This window comes from Meriones unguiculatus, chromosome 11, assembly GCF_030254825.1.
Source record: "Meriones unguiculatus strain TT.TT164.6M chromosome 11, Bangor_MerUng_6.1, whole genome shotgun sequence".
Lineage (NCBI taxonomy): Eukaryota > Metazoa > Chordata > Mammalia > Rodentia > Muridae > Meriones > Meriones unguiculatus.
In genome coordinates this window covers 113102673-113129458 of record NC_083359.1, presented here as the reverse complement: position 1 = coordinate 113129458, position 26786 = coordinate 113102673, and the positions used below count along the sequence as shown (strand labels likewise).

General features: G+C 40.2%; 1 long non-coding RNA gene across 1 annotated transcript in view; it reads right to left on the bottom strand.

The window, feature by feature from the left end:
- LOC110563676 (uncharacterized) overlaps positions 1 to 26786 on the bottom strand; it is a 53782-nt gene that overhangs the window by 24986 nt on the left and 2010 nt on the right. The window lies entirely within an intron of this gene.

The window sequence follows — 26786 nt, the reverse complement described above, 5'->3', positions numbered from 1 at the left end:
GGGCAGATGGGGAAAGCTGTGCAAGCCTGTCACTAGGCATGTGGGTTAGACAAAAAAGGCTACATCTTGTTTATCTCCAGCTGGGGGAAAAAAAAACAACTTCACAATGCCCCTGCAGCCACAAAACATAATAATAGTGAGATCTCCATTACTTGATCTCCATTCCCTTCCAAATAGCTTAGCGTGATCTGCCAGTCAGAGCCTTCAGAATCCTAGGATTTGGGCTCAAGATATAACTTCATAGTAGAGTGCTTGCCTAGTAAACCTAAGCCCTTGGGTTCAATGAACAAGATCAAAACTTTTTTTTTTTTTTTTAAATCAGGGGTTTTAAAGGAGCCCTCAACATCATTTGGCCTTACCTGGTACTAAGACAAGAAGATTCTTCTTGGATTTGTATCCAAGGTTGGAGATCTCGAGTGGGTTACTAGTCTCTTCGCCTAACATGCTCAACTCACCCTTCTCAGTGCTGTGATCAGTCCAAGTAAGTAAAGGACTTAAGGTGTTTGCTAAATTGTGTTTAATCAAGTTGTTACCATTGCTACAGTAAAACCTGTAAGGTAGTCATTTGCTCATATGTGAACGCTGTGGAATCCACAGAAGGAGTGGCCACCTGACTCTCTACTCATGCCTTTCACAGCTCCAAAACTAGTGCCCTTCAAAATACACAGTAATGTGTTAGAACTCCCCTTACCTTCTCAGGTTTTCAAACATTCTTGGCCAATCAGCAACCCTCCCTGTACTTCTAGCTTTTTTTTCCCCCCTCCTAACTGGGACTAAGAATAGGTCAGACTTCTGAAAATGGCCCAGGTACCTAAAGTCTCACATATTCTGATCTTCAGCAGAGCTACTCTGTGTCTGCCTTGACTCTCCTTTCTGACCCTGCAACCCCACCTTTGCCCCTACCCCATCTCCTGCTCAGTGGTAGAGTGTCCTGAGGAACCCAAAAAAAATTACTCATATGCAGTTCACTCTTTTCTTTAGGTTACAAGCTTGCCACAATGATTGTTCTCTCTTCTCTAAATGCCAACATAAATCCAGAATTTGATAGTATGCCATGACATCTCATGTCCCATGGGGCTGTTGACTCCAGTGAGTTGGAACTTTGCAAAGACAGGGCCAAGGCAAGCTTTAGAATTCTCAGTTTTCCCAAAGCTAACCACTACAGGTCCCATTAGCACTTGCTAGATGGGACCTCTGTATCAAAAGGACAACTCCTACATTCTACAACCCACGGGCTCCAGAGCCAGAGCCACTTCTGTTCCATACTGGTCCTCTGAGGTTTCTGCTATTGTCCCCTTCCTTTGATCTGAACCTCTTTCTCTTCAACTCTTGCTTCTAATGTCCCCAAGCCGGGGCAGAGGGACCAACTTATAGTGTCACAAACTCCAGTTTTCAGCTCACCATCTAGCACATGCTGCTAAAATCAGTTTTTTGTTTTGTTTTTGTTAAGAATAGTACAAGCCTAACTCATCTATGGGAGATGTCTTATTTGATTTTTCCTCAAAGGCACAGATATCAGATATCATGTCACACTGATGAAAGGCCAGGGTCAAACCAACCCTCACCCAGCAAATCAAACCCTGGAGATTCTAGTAGCTCCCTAGGGCCACATACTATAATTTCTGCTAAGGAGACAGTATAATGCTGATCTTACCTGGTAAGGTAGATGAAGGGAAAGGAACAAAAGAAAGCCATTCTTGGTTTCAAAAAACAGGCAGGAATACAGAGCTTCAGAAATCTTTAGATATTCTGGGTAAAATGAAAGTCTATTACAAACACACACAGATCTAAGATCAGACTCAGTAAAACTCTCTACTTTGCTGCCTTGGTCCTGCCATTTCAGAGCCCCAGATGGAAGCTTGGGTCCTTCTGACATTTGGAAGGTATAGTGATCACACAGAACTAGGTCTAAAGTTGTCCCTCAGAGATGGTGCCTATGTACCTCCAATACATAGAACAAGTCCATACAGTGTTTGTTAGTGCTGCTACTGAATCCAGGACAGGAGGGAAAAGAGAATCAAAATTAAATATAATATAGGCTCATAACCAAAGGCATTCCTAAAATAGCTTCCAGAGCTAACATGATTTAGGAACAGTTATAAAACAGCCTCACTGCTGAGATGCTTCTCATGAACCTGAACTGTGCCTTATAACCCTCAATGCTACCAAGTAAGCCGCATCTATCTTCAGCAACCATTTGCTGGGTAAATAGACCAATGAACACAGGAATGGGAACACAGACAATTTCTTTGGGGCTTACTTATAAACATTATTTTCAGAATTATAAAATGCCTGGGTACTACTAACTAGCTACTTCCAGCCTATAAACTACACTTTTGTATGAAAAATGTGTTCCAGCAAATTGCCCCAGCATTTCACTGTCCCAAGACTGTGCCCCTTGTCTCCTTTTTCACTCACACAGAACCAAGTAAGAAGTTAAAATATAATGGTAAGAACTCTGAGTAAGACTTGTGCCTTGAACAGGAGATGAAAAAAAGTTTCACCATGGAATGTTCCCTGCTTTTTGTGATTTGGAGGCTACTTAGGCCCAGACTGATGTTTCAAGACACAGCCATGTCCCTAACACTTACAGAAGGACTGCAGGCAGAAGCTGTCTTCCTCTTATGATGGCCTCCTTGATAGCCCACAACCCTGTTCCTCACTGATGTCAGCACTAGGAATATGGAATAGTAAAAGTCTACTGGTCTAGAGCATCTTTTAGTGGTCCAACTTCATTCCAGGGATCCTGAACATGGACTCTGTCCTTGCCAATCTCCTACTGGAGCCTTTAAATAAGGTCAAGTACCTAACTTGCTTCCCCATGCTTTTTATTTAACCAAATAGCATGTTCCTTATCATGAGTACGACTTCATGATTCACTCCACATTGAGCCTGCTATAAATCCTTGCCACCTCATACAGCTGGTCTTACTATATAGGTCAGAGTTGAGAGCCTGTCATGGAGGCATAGCTGGCAATAAACAGGCAGTCACTTCATAAGGCTATGTACACAAATGGCATCCTTGCCTCTCAGGAGAGCTCTCCTTGCCTGTCCTTCCCTGATTAACTGTTCCCAGTCTATATACCTTACAACTGCTGTTATGGCCCAGTACTAAACACACACACACGCAGCCCATATAAAACCAATGCCTCTGAACCTTTCTTTCATTATAATTTTAAGTAATTTTCTTTGCTACTAACTTTCTTAAACTAGTATGTAAAATACTTTCATGGCAAATTATGATTTACTGTCTTAAAGATACCTTGTGAAATATATAAATATAAAATTGTTCATTTTACAAATAAGCAAATGAGAAAAACAAGATCACCCAAAATGGCTTAACTCCATAAAAAACAAAGCAAAACAAAACAAAAAACACTTAACTTCAGACTTCCAAATCTAAACCCTCCTCTCTGACACCCATAGCATGAGAGGAAGCACAGACTGAGGTGGTAAGTAGGCTCTGAGATCAGGAAGACTCACATTGGTTGTGGGATATGAAGCTATCTGTGAGTTCTTCTTTGTCCATGAAGCAGCAGTAGTAAGATCTGTGGCATGCAGCCACTGTGAAAGGCTAAGATGTAGGTGAGATATCTGTGCATAGTGCTTGGCATGGTGTTCATCCCATAACAAAGGTTTAATAAATGTCTTACACACAGTTGCTTAAGCAAGGGCAATGGTGTTCTCAACTCTGTATCCTGTCTGAAGGAGGTGCTAATAACTGAAGGCTAACAGAAAATTTTTATATTCCAATGTATCCTTTTAAGATATATCCCTATTTTTTTTATTTACCTCTAAACAACCATGGCCAGACCCACAAGATGTCAGGACAGAACCCAGTGTCACAGGTAGGAGGTATGTCCACTACACAGGGTCACAGCCACCAAGAGGATATAGAATCCACCCTGCATTTGATGTATTTCAGAGCCAGTGAGACACACAAAAGCTGGGAAAACTGTGGCTTGACAGAAACAAAATGGGCACCCAGGCAATAAGTGTTTTCAAAGCAGTGTCTGCTCAGGCTGATTCTTCTCCAAATCCTCCTTACACCTACACCATCTTCTTCAGGGTTCTAGGGTGCTGCTCTTAGGACTTGGGAACAGCTTTGTCCTTGGTAAGAATAATAAATAAAAGCACATGGCCTACTTTCAGATGCCTCACTGTTTCTCACTTAGAGGAAAATAATAAAAACACAGAGAGGCTGGAGACTGTGAGAGATTGAAGCAGTACTGGGTCTGTTGTACAAAAACTCATGTGGCACAAGGTGTGATAACCTGGCAACACATGCAAGGTGTGTCTGAGTAAGTAAGGCACAGAAAAGTATAGGGCCTGAAAATAATCATAGCTGGACCTGAGAAGGTCACAGCTTGCCAGCTGGTTTTCTCTAGCACTAAGCTAAGGAGGAGGGAGAACAAGAGCAGGCAGAATGTTCCTGCCCACTCAACTTGTGATTTCCAGCCACGTGTGCCAGAATACTCCCAACCACCTTGTTATGACAGGCTCTCTACTACAACCCAGTCTAGAAAACTTCTATCAGCACCCTCTCTAAAATTGTGGCCCTTCACATCTCTCCTGTACTCGGTTCCCCAGTGACTAACCTAACTGCTATCATTTGTTCCTAATCTGCCCCTCTAACATTTTTCCTTCATTTTTCCACAAACTGCTCTGATGGTACCTTGATTCTTTCCATTCATCTCAGCCTACACCCTACGGTCACAGTTCCTTCAAAATATTTTTTTACAGAGTGTCCACTGGGCAATAAGCACTGAAATAAGCACAGGGAGTAAGAAATATAAGACATATCAACACACTCATGACTACATACAAATCAGACAAGCCCACCAATGCCGCCACACAAATGTGACAGACAGTAAGAGCTACCGACATAGAGGACTTAGGATTACCAAAGCACTGTTTTAAGCTCTTTTATTCATATTAATCCTTTCCATGAGCCTATGAGGTATGTATAATTAGTATCATCATCACTTTGTAGATGAGGAAGTTGAAGGAAAGGTCAATTTGAACTCACTCAAAATCACCCTCAGTAGAGAGATTCTTAACAGTTACTGTGCTCACTGCAGCATTATTCACAAAAACAAAACTGGAAATCAACCTAGATGCTCACTGATAGGGAAACGAATAAACAAATGTGGTATTTATATATAAAAGAATACTATTTAGTATACTTGGATATCATTTTCAAAAATGGATAAAACTGGACATCATAATTTTATATGTAAAGTAAGCCAATAAAGAAAGACAAGTACCATACTCACTCATATGTAAAAGCTTTAAAATTTGATAGAAGTAGAAAGTAAAACTGTGATTTCCAGGATCTGAGAAGGGAAGAGGAATGAAAAAAAGACAACAAATAGAGCAGTGTAGTTGAATGAGAAGAACAACTTCTACTAGTCTATAACAATGGGGTAATTATAATCTATAGCAATTTATATATATATTTCAAAATCACTACAAAAGTTCAAAGGTTTCCACATAGAAATAAGTGATAAATGTTTGAGGACATAAAAATGCTAATCACTAAGATTTGATTGTCACATATTGTACATAAATATCAAAATTTCCACACTGTATTCTATAAATGTGAACAAATGTTATTTCAACTTAGAAAATAAAATCAAATCCCCTTAAAGGAAGACAGGCTGCTTGGACACAGAGTATACCTGAGACATGGAGAAATTGAATATATTTGTTATGTATTTGAGTCCCCTCATCTCAGACTATGACAGCTAGCTAGCTAGCTACTGCTCATACACATGTCCCCTTCCGTTTTTTTTTTTTTGTTTCTTTCTTAGAATGCAGAAGGGAATCCCTTGGATGATATTTCACTTCATATCTCACACACATCTTCCATTTGGGAAGTCCTTGATTCCAAGATATTCTCCTTAAGAGGTAGAAACAAGATGCTGTGGCCACAAACAACTAGAATTTGCTCTATTATTAACGTGGCTATCTGTGGCTACCCTATTGAGCCTCAGAACTTGTAACCCTTAGTAAGACCTGGGTAGCCTTTTCCCTTGTCACCTCACAGTAGAAATCCCACCTAGAGGTCCTCAAGCAACACTCAGACAAACAACAGCTTCTATCCAGGAGCAATCTCAACCCTGTTCAAATACAAATTCCTTTATTCTCTTCTTCCTTTCCAAACAACCCTGTAAGTGCTTCCTGAATATTGGCAGAAATATAAATTCTACAACAGGACTACTTTGCAAACTGCTAAATTCCCAACAATTAGAATAATGCCTATCACATACAGGCCTTCACTAAGTACCTGTGGAATGCCAGCACCTCACCCAAACTTCATGTTTCCTAAGGACTTAAAGCTAGTCCATGGCAGAACCAAAAGTCAAGTTCAAGATTTCCAAGATACAAATCACCATCTACACAATCATGTTTAACCAGGTATCTGAAACGCTCAAGATATTTAGGATACCGAGAAAAACAACCTCATGATTACAAAACTTTTTTGGTGCCTCATTTAGGTTATGTACCAGGCAGTAGGGAACAAAGTTCATGGTCCTTCCTTAAGGACCTATATGTGCATGCCTACATGCATTTATAAAATCACACATACTGAGATGAAGATACATATGTACAAATGCAAATGCGAACACATGCTGTGATGTATGTAACAAAAAAACTATACATTTTTGAGGTGATCAATAGGTAATATGCAGAATTAAGTGAATGAAATTGTTGATAAATGTAATAGGAACCTAGAAGCTAATAAAAAGCATTATCAGCATCGAGAGTCTACAAGAAGGCAGAAGCTAAAGAAGACCCAGAGAAATTCAAAACCCTCTGTGAAACTAGATGGAACACAGGTAAAGTTAGGGGCAGGAGCCATATGCAGAAAGGGCAGAAGCAGAACAACAAACAGCACTAGTTACAATTCCTAACCAAGTATAATGACTTCATCTTGTTTTCCTTTTTCTATCTCCTCATCTTCTTATTCCTCTTCTTTGAAAAACTTTAGCTTATTTTATTGTCTTATATTCTACACAAAATATTCCAAGTAATATTTTGTTTAAAGATAATATTCTGTATTTCTTTTGGAAACCACTGTTCAAATACAACCTCCTCCTGCAGATGGGAACCTGAAAATTCCCCAAATCCCTGAATTAGCTCATGGAGAACTGAGGACAGACTCTAGGTCTCCAGACATTGTCCAGCCACTACATTAAACTTCACAGGTGTAAGAGGGTCAGAGAAAGTGGTCACAAACACAAAGGAGTAAAATAAGCCAGACTACAAGGAGAAATTCTTCGTGATTCCATTTATATGGAGGGAATACTTTGGAGCATCTTTGGGAGATTGTAATATTTCCATTTTTTCCTTTATCTTGGAGTTGTTTACAGGGTGTGTATACCTGTGATGAGCACATGTATATTATAGGTCAGTAAAAACACAATGAAAAATAAACTAATGACAAGGATTTTAAAGTTTTTTTTTTAACTCAAAGAAAATGTACTTTTATACAAATAGGTTGATTTTTCACCAACAACAAATTTCAGTGCCTTCTGTCCCTGCTACAAAAAATTCAAAAGCTAGCTGGGTATGGTGGCTCACGCCTGTAATCTCAGCACTCAGGGAGGCAGAAGCAGGCAGATCTCTGTGAGTTTGAGGCCAGCTTGGTCTACAAAGTGAATCCAGGACAGCCAAGATTACATAGAGAAATCCTGTCTCAAAAACCCAAAACCAAAACAACAAAATATTCTAAAAGCTACATATAGACCTCTAAAAACATTCCTATCACATTTTAAGATATGGCAGATATGTGACATTACACTGCCCCTATAGGGGAAAAATGCTTTCAAAACTCTTTAGTTTTGAAATAATCAAATTTTACAGTCCTTGAGATTGAGTCTAAAGATAGACTTGTGTTTTATGAAGACAGTGAAATGTAGTCACTATTTCTAAGAAATAAAACTTAATTTTATTAATGAGACCAAAGTGGTGGAAGCTAGGGGCAACGATTTATTTAAAAAAAAAAAAAAGAGCAAAGAATTCAGTAGATACACAACTTGAAATTAGTATTCCAGAGCTGTAATTCCCAGTGGCTGCCAAAGATCTAGGTCAGAGAAGAAGGTACGGAGGGAGTCCAGGATACGTTTTGGATCTGTGTGAGGGAAACAAAACTCTAGTAGATGAGCAAAAGCCACCCTGAGGTCAGAAGAGGAGGGACCTGCACTTCCTGAACCAAAACAGGAAACAGTGGCTGGGTGTATGCAGCCTTGGGTACATAAGGAAATGACCTCAGCTGACCTAGGACAAGAGGATGCTGCCTGGCTGTGTTCTGATCTGTGCAAGGATGAACAGCCAGGCGTACCCAGGGTTCTTCCTCTCTGGTGAGTTTCTAAATATACATACTCATCTGCTTGATCTATTCAAATCCTTTCCTTCACTGATTGAGACTCCTGAAACTTTTGGTTTTGCCAGCCTACTTGACAGTTGACTTAGCAAAACCTAACTACAGAGCCCATAAACCTCATCTCATTTGCCTATAATAGATGGCAAGCAATGAATCTGAACTTGAAGAACATCAAGAATTTTTGCATGCAAAGATCCCTGGTGGTTCCACTAACAAAGAGAATGTTAAAAAGATAGGCGCAATCATTCTTTGCGGACGCTGCCCACTCTCTGGAGTAAAAGCCCCTCACTGAGCTCTCCACAAGCATGTGCCACCCAAGGGCAGGGAACACGGTGAATGTCAAAGACACAGGGAATGTCAAGAAGCAGATTGTTGGCATGATATCCGGAGAACTCAACAAGATCATGTACACATCCTCCAGGTCCCTTATCTTCTGCCATGCTCATAAGGGCTCACTCACATCTTCTCTCTGACATTACAATTACAGAACACAGAAAATGAGATTACATAGAAAGAGACTTGATACCTATCCTGTACTTTAAAAAATTACTACACTACAGAATATGTACAAGGTCCCCTCCCTTTACCACTCAGAAGCAGCAGAGGTCCTCTGAGAGAGTCATCTCCCTTTTCCAGTATGAAGCACCTTGCCAAATGCAGATATGTAACTAAAATACATAATGGCTGCTGAATGTTGAAAAGGACCACAGACACATCTAGCAAAAGTTTGGGTCTTTTATCTAGGAAGCAGTATCATGTTCTTCAGGGTATAATCGTGTGTTTCCTGTATTTAAGAGAACTTCAGCAAGCAGAAGTTCTGCAAGGCAGAACAAATACTTCAACTACAGAAAAAAAAAAAAAAAAAGGAAAACAGCTTCAGGCTAGACTAGAATCATTCCCACATGATACCTGTTTGGAATGGCTTCCCTGTTACCCTTCAAGGTATCAGCATCTAAACATGCCAGCATCATTAGCATGCTTGAGACACCAGGAACATGGCCTTGTAGTCCATGTGACCATCCCACAGAGTAAGTGTGCTAAAGGGGCAGGAACTGTGAAAAGTCCCTGGAAATAACTTCCTGGGTACAATTATGGTAAGACACTGGAGTATTTCTCCATCAAGATTCCTGTACACAGGGGAGTAGGGGAAGAAAACAAAGTGGTTCAACAGCTCCTGATTGAGACATAGTGATTTATACTAGCAAATCATATCACAGAGACATGATCCCAGTCCTGACCAACAGTGCAATTATCCACTTTGAAAGATCTGAGAAAATTCAGACAGATCATCATCTGGGACACTAAGGAAATAGAGGCTCCTTTGGTCAAGCAATCACCATTAGATCTGAGACGTGGGAGGACAAAGTCCCAAGGGGAAGATGTTCTGTTACCTACAGACTATCACTCTTTAATCTCAAAAACCACTTCCTCCAAAACAGTCCACATCCATAGCTCGCCACAGAGAAGTCCTTAACTGTCCAAGACTTGGACACCAAAACACAACAACTGATTCTGGGTGATAAGTGACAACCACTATCAGCTGGCTCACTTTCTAGGAGTCAAAACAGAACATGTTGGGCCTTAAAACCCTGTTCAACTAGCTCAGCTCTTCTCCCAACTCCTCCCCTGATCACCATGACCAAAGATATTCTAGAAGCTAGATGCCTTGAAAAAAAATCTACTAAATCTCAGATCTTCTCTCCAGGGCCTTGGGGTAAAGGTTGGCAAAGGCACAAAAACAAAACAAAACAAAACAAAAAAAAACTACAACCCAAGGTGAGGCTATGCACTAAGAATTGCAGATCATGAATGAGGGACAGATGAGTGGGTAAATGAAAGACTAAACCCAAAGGACACAGTTTCCTTAGTGTGGGTGAAGCCTAGTCTCTAAGGGCAGAGCCAGGGAATGTTGCAGAACAGGACAACAAACTTCTGGCTTTGGACATCAAAATATGCTATATAACCTGAAGCTTGCCCAGCATAGCTATGACACTAAGCAGAGACAATGCTCACTGCATTGCTGACTATAAATCTAGTCTACTCAGCTGGGTCTGGCCTCCTCCAGGCCAGCCCCCAACAGCTACAGTTTTGCTAAATTTAGGGCTGCTCCCATCCACCCCAGCAACTCTGCACTTCGTGTCCATTTCAGGTTCAGCTGGGGACAGAGAGGAACAGAACTTGTTGAAATATGCCCTCATGTGACCCTCTCTCTTCCCCACTGAAGCAGGAACCCAGGAAACCTAGTGAGAAACCTAGTCAGAGATTTCCTGAGCTTTGTGAGTAGGTTTTGCATTCAAGGTTTCACTCAGAGAAAACAGGGCTGCTGGCTCCAGGAAAATCACCCTACCAAGTCCACTCCTCCCCACTATCACTCTTTAAGAGCCCCAGATACTGTGGGCCTGTTAGGGTAGGTACCCTGTCACCAAATGAGTGAATAAAGAATCACTCTGCATATAAGAATGGAGGAGGACCCTGCTATATAGCACTATGGATAACTGGGAGACAGAACACCCAGCCACATATTAAAGGCCTTAAAATACAGAGATTAAGCTGCAGTTCCTAAATCAGACTCCACAATGAAATCAACCAGGAAGAAACTCCTGATGCCTTTGCAACCTTTCCCCAACCATAAGACCACTGGGTACCTAGTCTGGGCTTTGCACATTTTTGGAGACCTCGGGTAACTCTAATGGTGTCCACAGGTTTGTCAACTACAGGTTTGGAAATTAGACTTGCACTTTCTGGGAATTCAGTCTTCAGTATGCCCTAACATGGATTCCAGACACAAGTTATTTAATCTTTGCACTCTTCCTTTTACTAGCTATAAAGTGCCTACTAAATACTAAGCACCTGTGGCAAGATTGCTATGATTATGTAACAGGATACTCCATGTAATGCCTACAGAACATTGATATGTAGAAGTACTCAATAAAACTTAGGAATCATTAAAACAATATGCAGGGAGGAAGGAGGAACCCAAGAGCTAGGTCTAAGTGATGCAATGAGAAAGTATCTGAGACTGACAAGGCATTTCAGAACATGAACAAGAGATTAGGCGCTTCTATAGTCTGAACCCAGCCTGCCTACCATCTTCTCTGTCCCAATTTACACTCCTACCTTCTGTGCCTTGCCCCAACTCCTAAGTCCTACCATTCAGAGCCCTGGGCTATCTCCTTTCTCAGTGTTTCTAACAATGCCCCATGCTTATAATTTTGGAGTCTTATAATTTGCTACCCTGAATAAACAGCTACCAGCTAAATAGAATATTTGTATGGTATGTGGGTGAATGTTTCAGCAGGTATTAGTTTTGCACCTCAAGTAAATAATAACACGAGGAAGGGCCCAATTCTCACACTTCTGAGTTTCTCTCCACAGAATGGCATTGTGCTGGGCATACCAGATTAGCATTTGTGAGATGAAAACATATGTTTTACAGAGCTAACTGCACATTAGTGAGTACTTGGGTTTAATGCTCAGGAAGAACAGGGCCAGCAGCCAAAACACATAGCACTGTATGCCCATTCCATCACAACAAGGACACATCATTGCCCTATTCCATCATACAAGGCCCTACTCACCCACTCCTAGGACCTGTGGCTTCTGTCACCAAGCCATCAACCCTCATGATTTTCTGAACCCCACAACAGCCAGGAAAATCTCAGTTCTGCTCACATCAAGTCCAGAGCAGCTGGCTACCCACAAGCTGTAAGCCTCTTACAGATTAAAGGTCCTAATTTAAACCTCTGTGTGAGGTACAGCATGTGGGTCAGTCCTCTGCAGGCCAATTGGCATAGAGAAGCACCATGATATGAGAAATGCTTCCCTGGGGTAGGGTGGGATTAGGGGAGAAATGACACACAAATGAACATAAGGAGCCTGTGCAATTTTGAGCCACAGTATCTGAGACCTCAGTGATATCACTAGGAGGAGTCAACTCACTACCATCACATTCACATACCAGGAACTAAGTATGTGAATTCCACTACCAACCTCAGTGAACCCCAGGTGCACAACACTAGCAAACTAAGTTGGGATAGCTTTTTTCTAGCCCAGACCTTAGAATGTGGGGAAGATATCTACTGAAAACAAACAAACAAACAAAAAACAGAATAAATCTTAGAAAGCAAAGAAATAGCTATTAAAGTAGAAAGCAAGAGACAAAGGCTACAGCTAAATTTCTGTATTCTAGGGTAAACTCTTACGTGAGGAAGAGACTGAAACCTTTGTTTCTAACCTCTGCCTCTGTTTGGCCCCCCTCTCCAGCTCCTCTGCAGCAGGGAGCATCACATCTGGGTAAACAGCCTCAGATCTAGCTCTTTTTTCTTTCTAAAAAAAAAAAAATTTAATTAATTAATTAATTAAATCACTTTACAGCCTGATCCCAGACCCCTTGGCCCCCTCCTCCTCCCAGTCCCACCCTCACGTTCCTTTCCTCCATTGTCCCTCTCCTTTCTCTCAGAGGCCCCAAGGGGTACCAACCCACCCTGGCAAGTCACAGCAGGACTAAGCACATTCTCTTCCACTGAGGCCTGACAAGGCAGCCTAGTTAGAGGAAGGGGATCCAGAGGCAGGCAACAGAGTCAGAGACAGCCCCAATTCCCACTGTTAGGGGACCTATATGGCGACCAAGCTGCACACCTGCTACATATGTGTAGAAGGTCTAGATTCAGCCCATGTATGCTCTCTGGTTGGTGATTCAGTTTCTGTGTGGCCCCATGGGCCCAGGTTAGTTTATAGGTTTTCTTGGTGTCCTTGACCCCTCTAGCTCCCTCTATGCTTTCACTTTCCCTCAAAACTCCCCAAGCTTAGTCTATTGTTCTTAAAGCCCTCACTACAGTTACTTCCATAGAGGTGGCTTCTGGGGAAGTAACTGTAACCTGATGTCTATGGTAAGATCCAGGAAATCCTTTCAGGGTGATACTCTGGTGATATTCTGGACCTTGACTCATAGTAAAGCCCACGTTATATAGAACTCCTGAACCCCTGTGTATGTGTTCTATGCAACTCTATATATACACACAAAAATGAAGCAACACTTCATAAAATACTACCTTTATCACATATTATGCAGTTCAATATTTTCTATTAAATACTTTTTATTTTTTACTAACAGATTTTAACTATAAAATTAAGACTTTTCCATACACAAGTGTATATATATATTTTTAATTCTGGTTTCCCATTACACTGATTTCATACCACCCCACTGTCAAGTTCTTTCTCTGCAATATTCTCAGCTAGTTCCACCCCAGTCCTCAAGCCTTCCCAGGGGCCCATGATCTTCTCCTCTTGCCCCAATGAGTCCTCTGATGCTGGTTCAGTTACTAAGCACAATGGGCTGATTCTTGGCCAACATACTTCATCAGCTGCAGCACTTCTTATCCTATACTGTAGCCCTGGAACTGAATAGACCAGTGGCACCCAGAAAGAAAGGCCACCTGTGCTGTTTCTGTATTCAACTCTTCCAACAGCCTAGTTGTAAATCATATATGTCACAAAACCCTAGAACCAGAAGTCTGCTGGCTAATGATGGTTAAATAGATCCATTTTTTACAGTGTTTTTTTTTAAACAGGATAAAATAGTTGATGTAAAAATTATCCTTAGCCCAGTCTTTCTTCCAAGCAGCCTATAAAATGTTGCCACTTACTCTTCTAGACAGCATACCCTAATGGATCTAATAGTAAAGAATTCTCCAAAGCCCAGACTACAGTAATTTGAAACCCCATCACTTCTTCCTATACGCTCTCTTCCCAGACATAAAACACATTGGTCTTTATTTTGTAGTTACTACCAGCTGGGTACCAGGGTCAAAAATATGTCTTAGAAAGCAATATTCTAGCAGGGCGTGTTGGCACACGCCTTTAGTCCCAGTACTTGGAAGACAGAAGCAGGTAGATCTCTGGGTCCCTAGTCCTATTATTGGGGAATATTCTTGGACACTGAGCTGCCATCAGCTACTTCTGTGCAGGAGTTCTAAGTTATGTCCATGCATGGTCCTTGTTTGGAGTATCAGTCTCAAAAAAGACCCCTGTGCCCAGATTTTCTGGTTCTGTTGCTCTCCTTGTGGAACTCCTGTTTCCTCCAGGTCTTTCTATCTCCCCCTTCTTTCATAAGATTCCCTGTACTCTGCAAACATTTTGGCTATGAATCTCAGCATGTTTTGTTACCTGATGGGTAGGGTCTTTCAGAGACTCTCTACAAATGGTGTTGGTCTAACTGGATGTCTACTTGTAGGAAGATGCAAATAGTCCCATACTTATCACCTTGCACAAAACTAAAATCCAAGTGGATCAAAGACCTAAATATAAAAATGGACACACTAAAGTTGTTAGAAGAAAAAGTGGGGAAGAGCCTTGAATTTATTGGCACAGGAGACAACTTCCTGAACAGAACACCAACAACACAGGCTCTAAGATCAACAATCAATAAATGGGACCTCATGAAATTGAAAAGCTTCTGTAAAGCAAAAAACACTGTCATCAGAACAAAACGACAGCCTACAGATTGGGAAAAGATCTTCACCAACCCTATATGTGACAGAGGGCTAATATCCAGAATATATAAAGAAGTTAAGAAATTAAACAGCAACATATCAAGTAATCCAATTAAAAAATGGGGTACAGAGCTAAACAGAGAATTCTCAATAGAGGAACATCGAATGGCAGAGAAACACTTAAAGAAATGCTCAACATCCTTAGTCATCAGGGAAATGCAAATCAAAACAACCCTGAGATTTTATCTTACACACATCAGAATGGGTAAGATCAAAACATCAAGTGACAACACATGCTGGAGAGGATGTGGAGAAAGAGGAACCCTCCCCATTGTTGGTAGGAATGTAAACTTGTACAACCACTTTGGAAATCAATCTGGTGCTTTCTCAGACAACTAGAAATAGTGCTACCTCAAGATCCAGCTATAACAGTCCTAGGCATAGATCCAAAATATGCTCAAGTATACAACAAGGACATTTGCTCAACCATGTTTGTAGCAGTTTTATTTGTAATAGCCAGAACCTGGAAACAACCCAGATGTCCCTCAGTTGAGGAATGGATACCACAGAAATTGTGGTACATTTACACAATGGAATACTACTCAGCAAATGAAAACAAGGAAATCATGAAATCTGCAGGCAAATGGTGGGATCTAGAAATGATCAACCTAAGTGAGATACCTCAGAGCCAGAAGGACACACATGATATATACTCACTTATAAGTGGATGTTGGACATATAATATAGGAAAATCATATTAAAATCTGTATACCTAAGGAAACTAATCAAGAAGGAGGACCCTGGTAAGACGCTCAATCTTCATTCAGAAAAGAAAACGAGATAGACATCAGAAGAGTGAGAAAACATGGAAAAGGACAGGAGCCTATCACAGAGGGCCTCTGAAAGACCATGCTATATTCTTACCTTCTTCCCTGTTCCTTTTATGCTTTAACTCTGTAACTGAAATTGGGTGTCTTCTCTCTTACTCAGTCCTCTTCTATTTCTACCCCACTCCATCCAAAATGAGAAATGGACACAGACAACCTTAAAGATATGCTTTGGTGAACAACAACTAATGAGTAGACCATAATCAAGTAGGAAAAATTAGTGCCAGGAGAATAAACTTTGTTCAACAATGAAGGGTCTACATAAGCAGGCAGGGTCCCTATTGCAGTATAGATGGGCTGTAGCCAGGACCAAGCCAGTAAGTCTCCTTCCAGCTTCTCACCTTTTAAAAGTATGTTTCTGCTCATAACCATTGGGCAAACAACTCCAAATGTACATATCTATAGCCTCTTGAACAAAGTGGAGAAGGGCCCTTCCAGGATGTACACACATGTACTTGGAGCACATGATGAAAGAACTAAAAGAATGGAACAAAGAGGTATCACTTCTCTCTTTAAGAGAAGTGGCTAAAGGTGATGCACAGAAAAGAAAACAAGCATGAAAAGACAACATGCAGAACTTGAAAAATGTTGGCAAACTATTTACCTGCCAGGATTGACATCCAGAACATATGAGAAACTCAAACAGTTCAACAGCAGAAAACAGATAATCTGATTTTAAAGTAGGCAAATTATCTAAGCAAATATTTCTTTTAAAAAGACAAAGAGCCAACAAGTATTTGAGAAAATGCTCAATGTCACTGATCATCAGGGAATTAAAATCAAAACCACAATTAAATGGATGAGAATTAATCCTTTAAAACCTAATAAGAATGGGCATTATCAAAAGCTAACAATAATAACAATAATAATAGTAGTAGTAAATGCTGGGAAGAATGTAGTAAAAAGTTAACTCTGTGATATTGCTGTTGGAACTGTATATTAGTACAGCTATGGTGGAAAATGTATTTAGGTTCCTTAAAAATGTCACAAACAAACAAAAACTAGAAGTAAACCAGACATGGAAATGCCAGCTCTCAGGAGGCTAAGGCAGGAGAATCTTGAGTTCTAGGCTAGTCTGGGCTACATAGGGATGCTTCATCTCAACAAACAAACAAACAAACAAAAAACAATTCCCTGGAAATAGAATACCATATAATCTATCAATCCCAGTGCAAGGAATATATTTAAAAAAATTGAAGTTAGTATGTTAAAGAGACATTTTCATGCCATATTTACTGTAGTACTAGTCATAATAGCCAAGAGAGAGCGTCTACTTCAGTGTCCATCAATGGGGGAAATGAAAACAGTAAACGTGTACTATACTGTACTGTAATATATATACACATACACATATATATAATTTCACCACAAAACAATGAAATACTGTTATTTGAAGCCATATGACCTAAAAGATATTACATTAAGTGACATAAGACAGGCACAGAAAAATGAACACATTCTCTTTGACATGCAGAAACTGCAAAGTTGACCTCAAAGAAGCAGAAAGTAGAACAGTGGTTATCAAGGGTTAGAAAAGGGTTAAAAGCATGGAAAGTGGACAATTCATGATGGTGCAGTAAGTCAGACAAAAAACTACTCTCCTGTTGACAGCTGACAACAATTTACTATATAATTCAGAAAAGCTAGCATAGGGCTGACTGATTACCTGACTGGTTTTGCAACATAAAGTAATTATATATCTGAGAATACAGATAGGTCAGTGATCCTGATTTGGCCATCACACATTATATACATGTACTGGAATACCAGCATCCCCCAAAATATATGCAGTTATATCTATTTATGTGTATGCATACATCTATGCATTCATTTATATGTGCTTTAAAGAGGTAAGCTGGCTACTCTAGATACCATGGCTACCTCTCTCAGAATGTCTTGTTACCAGACTTTCAGAGCAGTGTCAGCTCCTTAAACCACTGCACGGCCATGACTAGAATAGTCACACTACGAGACCAGAAGAACATACAGTCAATAAATGCCACAGTGCTGTTTTCTGTTACATCACAAAATCATTCCACACAATATCTCTAGCAGCTACCAAATAAATATGGCCTAGCAGATACTGTTGTCGAAGAAACACAGGTTTAAAGTTCTGGGTCACAGGATGGACTTGTCCTCGAGGCCATCAAATGTTAGTATTGGTGAAACCCAGGCCTTTAAATCTGAGAAACAAAAAAGGACAAAAATGCAGAGATAAGATTAGCAGATGTAATGTGGGCAAGAACCTCTGGGGAAACTTGTGTTAGGAGGTACCTTGGGACGAAGACTAAAATACTAGAATGTCTTTTAAACATTTGCTGGAAAAAAAAATCAAACCAAACTATTATTTAATAGTGTGGCAACTGTCACATACTATACAAGAGGCCCCTGTGTTTAAGTAGAATCCCAGAGGCAGAAAGAGGAGCAATGGTCTGCTAGATGTGCAAACTTACTTAAAGACACACTCTTCAACATAATGAATGACTAAACAAGCTAATGAGAGAGTCCTGAAAGCCAAGCTATTACACCGTTCCTGACTGACAAAATATTGAGAAGTATCTCAACTTACAAAAGAATTATACTTTGTTTTACCTAGAAGAGTTTGAAAATCTTCTGACCTCTTCTGTATGAATGCCTGTCAGTAGAATGTTACTTAAGGTATATCTTTAAAGAAGCAAATACTAAATCTGTCCCTTTCCAGTGAAAGCGAGGTTTTAAAAAATGGGTAAGAAAGCCATTATTCCTTAGAAGAACATTTAGTAAACAAGCTCTTAGAAATAATTGTCACTTTATGTCATGACATTGCCAATTTCAATTAAGGAGCTCATCTCTAAAATCTCTCTGCATACACTTAACTAGAAATATCTAGTTTCAAATTTTCCCCAAATGAATGATCTTGAATTCAGTTATTAAATGTAAAAATTTGCAATCTTCTAATAAGTTTGTGACAATTGATATCTAGAAATATTAAAACTAATATGTTTGCTCAGATTCAGAACTGATAGATTTATGCAGAATCTAGGACTTTTTTGCCTGAAGATATGTACATGTTTGTGCATTCTCTATAAAAAATACCCTTACTTAAATGAGAACTTCAAACTATTAGATGACACCAAGATATTCAAAACAAAGTATACTCATTTGTGTTATTCTTACTAATAAGCATTCTTAATTACTCATTCCATTTCATTATTCAACAAATGTCTATCTCCTACATGGCAGATACTCTCTCTGCTCTGAAACAAAGCAGGGGACAAAACAGACAAAGATCACTGTTCATGTAACTCCTGTTCCAGCGAACAGAAAGAGAAAGGATACTGATGGAAATTGCCTTAGTCGGTGTTCTACTCTGTGAAGAGACACCATGACCATGGTAACTCTTATTTTAAAAAAAAATCATCTAATTGGGGCCTGCTTACAGTTTCAGAGGTTTAATCCATTGTCATCATGGCACAAAGCTTAGCAGCATCTAGGCAGACATGGTGCTAGAGAAGTAGCTAAGAGTTCTACATCTGGATCCACAGGCAGCAGAAGGAGACACTGAGATGACTTGGGCTTTTGAAACCCCAAAGTCCACCCCAAGTGATATACTTCGTCCAACAAAGCCACACCTACTCCAACATGGCCAAATTTCCTAATACCAAGTGCTGCTGCTCCCTGATGACTAAGCATTCAAATATATGAGTCAGTGGAGGACATTCTTATTCAAACCACCACAAAAATATTTATTAAATTAAATGGCAATGAAAGAAAAAGCACTGTGTGAGGGGGTTCAGAGAGTACTAGAGAATGGTGAGGGATGAGGAGGCCCTGAAGAGGTAAGACCCATAGGAAATAAGGAAAACAAAACAAAACAAAACACATGCTGTGTGGGAAGAAGATTCCAGAGGGAACTACAGATGTAAAGGCCCTACAATGTCACAAAGTACAGTGAAAAAGAGCATGGGAAGTCAGAGATGCAGTAGCATAGGAGAGGGGTCCTACGGTCCTGATGTACCACATAGCCAGCCACTAGCTATCACTGGAGATGTGATATGACTCAGCACACACAGTAAATTAAACAAGAACAATATAACCCACTTCAGAAATAAAACACTTCTGACATACTAGCTTAAATAAAATATATGACCACAATTAGTTTTCAATAGCTTTATTTCTTCTGTCAAGGATTTTTAAATTATCTGTGTGTCTCCAATGTTTCTCACAGTGTGTTTTTGTTTTACAGTAATGATATAAACTACAGCATCCTGGGGACATCACTGAGGACCATGGTATTTATTGAATGAGATGAATAGCTACCACTGGTGTTTGAATACATAAGGGCATAGCAAGACTTCTGTTTCATAGGAAGATTCTGACTGCTGTGAGGACTCTAGCCTATGAGGGACAAAGAAGCAACCTGGCCAGGGAAAGCAGTTCTGGCAGGTCAGATTTGGGAGGTACTTTACAGATGGAATCAGGATTTGCACATGGGTGGGTTAAAGGACCACAAGAATGAGAAAAATGAAATATAACATCTAGTATTCTAATAAACACCTAAAAGAATAGCACTCGTATTGGTGATGGGAAAACTGAGCAGAAATGTCAGTTCAGTTTGGGACATGTTCAATGGTAAATATATAATAATATCAATACTGAGATGATAAATTGGCAGACCCATATATGGGTCTACAACTCAGGAGAAAGCCTGAATTACAGACAAAAATTGGGAAGCACCATCACACAGACTTTCACTTCTCACGAGAGAAAATTTATAATATAAACAAAATAATAGAGAAAGCAATAAAATAACTCATCAAGCAACATTTCAGAAACAATCAATGCATGGTTGTTGCTATTTCTCTTCTGTGGCTACTCTGAAGTGAATATCTTTAGATATATTATTTATAAGTAAGGTATTTAAAGACTTGATATGGAAAAGACTTATAGTGGTGATGGAAAAGATGAAGAGAAGTATCCCAGGGATGGAAAACTGAAAGTGAGTGGCCAGTGAAGGCAATAAGACTAGAAGCAGACACGCTAAAAACAAGACAAAAATAGCCTACAGGAAAATGACAGGACCAGCTACATCAAATACTGCTGGAGAGCTACCCAATGAGGTCAAAGCTTGAGTGCTCTGGGGAAAGTGTCAGGAGCACATTAATCGAGAGTGGTGGGATCCAAGGTGGACATGAAAACATGAGAGTAAAGAAGTCTAAAATGCAGAAGCTAGGGCTTTTTCAATGACAAAATAGTAGTCAGTGGAAATGTTTTGTGGAAATGTTATAAGAAAATATTTCAAGAGAAGAAAAACTAGTATGAGCGGATAGGGGAGCTGGGCAATATCCTGAACATATGAAAGGGAAGCATACCCCGCAGACAGGGGCTGTCTAGGAAAGGACTGCGAATAGCAAACAGATGACGAAAGAAAGTCAGTGCTCTTAACTGCTGAGCCATCTCTCCAGCCCCCTTCAATGTTGTGTTTTACTATGTATTATTAATACAGAAATGCTGTATATATAACTTTTGAGTATCAAGAAGATATTCAAACATTTAACTGATATGTCCACATATCAAAATATTAATTAAAAAAAATCAAGTTCTAAACTACATACCCCTCAGTGACTAGAGACATGCATCATGCTCAATTATGTATTATCCAAAGTATATGACAGAGAACATATGAATGTTAAAACTTTATTGGTCTTTACATCTGGGAATATAGTTTTACTAAAAAATATTTTGAAAAACTGTACATATACTCTAATCCTACAATATAGCTGAAATTGAACTGAAATTGCAAAAAAACTAATAATAATTAAGAATCACAGATCATTTTTAAAAATTAGAGAAATTATTTAAAAGCACAATAAGCCTAAATTATACCAGCAGCTTCTGTTCCTGCAGCAGCATAGATGCCTAACAATGGTCAGCTTCAGCAAAAAGCAGCACACTGAGAACATGGACCTGTCACCTCACCAGCTGGTAGAACAGGCAAGAGCCAAGCCAACCCACAGCCAGTAAAGTCATGGAAATATCCAAGTTGCTCTAATCTATCAGCACAATAGGCACTTGCCAAGACTTTTACCAATTGAAAAGGGCTTTTAAATGTTTTCATTTAGCCTCTCTGCCACCCATTAGTTAAGTAAGCTCACCACTTTAATTCTCAGCACTACATACACTCAGGCCAGAGTGTTAAACACAACAACAACGCAGTGCCATTACAAAAGGCAATATACAGGGCCATGAAAAAGAGGCAAGGCACAGAAACCAGGCCTGGCTTCTTCTGGACACCCCTCATCAACCAATCTGCAGCACAGAAGTGACAGTCATAATCATATAGTACACAAGAAAAGCTGATATTGGTTCTCACTGTTTAGAATGTAGTATTCATGACAGTCAAGTCCTGATCATCTCCCAGGCATCTGCCCAAGGTCAAGTACAATGCTTGGCAGAGAGAAAGCCCTCAAGAATAGTTACTGGCTGGGCCTGGTATCACATGCCTATGATTTCAGCACTTAGGAGCCAATCTAGCCTAAGTAGTGGGTTCTAAATGACCCAGGGCTACAAAGCAAGATTCTCTCTCAAAAGAAAAAAGGAAAGAAAGAGAGAGAGAGAGAGAGAGAGGGAAGGGAATTAACGGGAAAGAGGGAGGGAGAAAGGGTTACTGAAGGAAACAATAATCAAGAAACCATAAACACAGTAAGAGTAACAGTGTTTGAACAAAGCTCAGGAAAGCTGTTCCGGTAATTGATTGGGGAGAAACCAACTTTACTTAGGAAACTAAGTAAAGCTAAAAAGCAAAACTACAAAGCAGATTCTTTATTAGTGAGATTTACAAGTTATTAACTAAATGAAACATGAATTCTGTTTATAGCATGACTTAAAACAACAGGATTTTATTTGTGTTTTAATGGAACTATCAGGGAAATTTAAAGCGCTTTTATAAAACAGGTCATATTTATGGATATCTTTGCTTATTCAAGGTGTGATAACACTAACAGGGTTACATTCTTAAAATAGTCTATCATGCGGAGATACATAATAGAGTTTGTACAAAAATGCTACCATGTTTAAGATTTGCTGAAACTTCAGGAAAGAGGGAAAGAGATACACAAATGGAGATTTAAATGAGAAAGGCCATATTCTGACTACTTGTGAAAACATTGAGCAACAGAAACATAAAGATTTATGACTACATTTGTATATAGTGAAATAAGTGCTATAAAAACTTACAGGGAGCACCCATAAAACCTATGCATTTGCCCCACCACAGGAAAATCACTGAATGGTATTTTGGGACATGTGTTGGCAGTTTTCAATGGAGACCTGTACAACAGAGCTCGGTCTTTTCTCCATCCCTGCCAGCCTGTTTTTCATCCTGGTCTACTGATACCTCACACTAGCTTGTACTTTCTTGTGCAGTCCCTTTCCCTGCCATTCTAGCTTTGCCTTCTTACTCTAGACCTCTGCAGTAACTGATGGTTCTAAGCCTCTGACCCACCTCTTGGAGTCATCACAACCCAGCATTCTCATAGCTCCACTGACACTGGATTTTCTCATGCCCATGTAGCCTTACCCCTTCTCTATCCTTTTGCTTAAATGCCATCATCACCACTGTGTTCTAGAATATAAATCTTCTCCCAAACATGTCACTCTTGCTGGTCTGAGTTCCGCTTCCATCTACCTATTCAGCTACTTTCTGCACATTTCCAAAACACCAAAAAAGGATGGGCCAGCCAATTAATTATATCGATGCCTACTGTGTGCCAAATTCTGAATCCAGTACAAAGGTGACAGAAACACATATGACAGATGCAAACATCCTCTCAAACACATGATCTATCACAAGTGTATCAAAATTGGCTCAATTGTCCATGAACCTTCCAGTGTTTTACTTTCTTGTCTCCTTAACTTCACACACTGGCCAACATAGATCCTTAATGAATATCCAGCTGATAAAATGAATGACTCAAGTCAGTGCATTTGTCTCGACATTACTTAAACCTCTATAGTATGGGATTAATGCTAACTGTACAAATGAAAGGTAGAAAAGATGTTTGATGAGGCCTTTTTGGGAGATGAAGAGGAAGTTCCTGGAGCCAGTCTCACCACTACCAGTGAAAAGCAGCTCTGAGAGTGTTTGTCTTTATTATTCTTCTTTGTTATTCTGGATCCTTTGTTCCCTCCTCCTACTGTCACTCCTTTCTCCCAACAGTGATGGGAATAAATCTGCTAATCCCTTCTATTCCCACTATTCAGAGCATATGGTTTCCTCTTGCCACTAACATCTTTCAATTTCTACATTAGTACTAAACCAAACATCTCCAGCTGTGGTGCTGCTGCTAGGTCACAGCAGCAAATCTTAAAACAGTCCTATTCCCAGCCAGGAGTTTTACCAAGACTCCAGGCTGAGGACCAGGTCAACAAGGGAGAAATCAAGAAACAAAAGGGCTCCAGGAAGTTGAAATGCAAGAATCAGCCTAGGGGTTGATTCCAATCCCAGACAGCCTGTCCCACAATCCCAAACCTAGGTCTTGTTCTGAAAGTGTGGGTGGGCACTATGATCAGACAAGACACATAGGCAGCTAGCATATACTCTAGACTTGCACACTTGGGGACAAAAGGCAAAGCAAAACTACCAGAAAATATTCTGCAGGGTACTGAAGAACCCGTTTCTCTCCCTTCTTCTGCCCCATGATTGGGTTTGGGTCATTCTAGCTTCTCTGCAAAAACCTGAGAAGCAGGCACAACAACTTGTCAAACCATGGCCACAACTCAGCTCTGCTCAGGAACTCTATAGTCTCCAGGCCCAAGACAGGGTGGAATACCTTCCAGGCTCCAGAGAAAGGAGCTTGGAAAGAAAGGAGTTTCACAGTACAGAATAATTCTGGCCATCTACTTTTACTCATGAGGTCACTGCATTTATCTTATATACAATCTTCAAGATCTTTGAGGCCTAAACTAGTCCCAGCAAGACTTCTTAGTGGGGACCCATGTGTTCTCAAGGTAGCCTACAGCAAGGTTGGCTGCAAATCTCTCCCCTTCCCCCCTTTTTTTTGAGATAGGGCTTCTTCATGTAGCCTTGGCTGTCCTGGAAGACCAGGCTGACCTTGAAATCACAGAGCTCCACCTGCCTCTGCCTCCCAAGTGCTGGGACTCAAGATGTGTGCCACCAAAGCCTGCTAGCAAATTTTTGTCTTTAATGTCTTAAAGAGTGAGATGGTAAATATTTCAAGCTTACAGGTCACATGGTTGTTGTACCTTCTTAACCATGTCACTGTGGTAATATATAAGCAACAGGCATTTCTAAGATTCAAAAAAGTCCAAAAATAGGTACCTGTTCTATAGGCCATGGTTTTGTTCACTGGGATCTGCTCTTTTAGCATTTTATGTTTCAGAGAGGAACAGAAGCCACCATGTACCTATGTATTCCTACTATGAGATCCAGGCCTCCACTTCTACTACTTGTTTCATAAAGTAAAAAAAAAAAAAAATTCCAGATTGCTTATTCTAAAAAGTCTAGCCTGAATCAGAAATTCGAGCAAAGGTAGAAATGGCTATAGACATCATTTCTGAGGGCTTCAGAGATGGAAAAACTAGATTCCTTAGACCTGGAAAGGAGAGTGGTACATCCAAGATGGGACAGCCAGCAAAGGTCCTGACTTGTACTTCTTTTCTGTAAGTGATAAAAAAGAAGCATGTCAACAGCATGCTGGTGGAAGCAAGGACCTACAGCACTTCTTGAGCCTCTGAGTCAATGGTTGAGTCAATGGTTCTCAACCTTCTTAATTAATGCTGTGATCCTTTAATATAGTTCCTCATGTTGTGGTAAGCCCAAACCAATGCATACTTCATTGCAACTTCATAACTATAATTCTGCTACTGTTATGAAACATAATGTAAATGCCTGTGTTTTACAAAGGTCTTAGGCATCCCCAGTTAAAGGGCTGTTCTATCTATCCCTAAAGGGGTTATGACTCCTGCTCTAAGTGAACAGCAGAGACCAAGAAGGCAATTTGGTGAGGAAGTACATCTGCATGTCTGGAGTTTTCATGTATTCAGACATGGCTACTAAAAAGAAGAAAGTATAAACAAGAATCTGCATTTTAAATAAATATGACAGAAACTATCCCAGAAGTATAAAGGGGTCTTAGGATAATAAACAAAAACAAGGCATACACATGTACCTGCAAGCTTTTCCTAGAATCTTTCCCCAGAACTGACTTCCATCTCAAACTCTATATATCTGACCATAAATGTTTCAATACTGATATCCTAACTTCACCCCAAAGATGGCTAAAAACAAATCAAATGTGTCTTCCTTAAACAAGTTTAAATACTAACTTTCCTGTTTCTACCAAACATTATGGCTCAAAATTTTAGCACCTTCCTTACTCATTTCCTGCCCCCAAACCAAAATGGCTGTCTGAACTGCCTCTCCCTTCCATTTCCACAGGTTTCTCACTAACTCCCACAGTCTGGTATCTTGCCTGTCATCTGCCTGTACCACTTCCCCTACCCCATGACATGCTTATAATGATGTAGATGCAGAATTTTACTCCATATACTCATCTTCCTCCTAAGCACACAATCTCTTCAAGGTCAAGACTCACTGCTACTTCTCTGGCTTCCAACGTAATATAAGAGTGTTCACAATAACTGCTGAATGAATGGTTTTCATCATGAGGCATGTCACTACTTCCCACAGCCCTGAGCTCAGTGCAGCACACTTTGCAGATCCTCTACCATCTCACTTGCCCCCTTCTACCTGTCTACCATTCTGAAAACAACTTCTTGGCTCAAAGAGTTGATCAGTTCCTGACCCTCTCCTTGTTCCTGTCATTGCTGAATCACATCTCTGCCCACGCTTGGCTCGCCCTGCTCTGTGATGACGTCCATGCCCTGCCCCCTCCATGTATTCCAACTCCCACACAAGTGCCAACTATAGAGCTTTAGGGGATGCAGGAGAGGGGGAGATTATAAGAAATGGATCATGAAGGGCATTTCGAGGGTATGCTGGAGTCTTTGATCCCT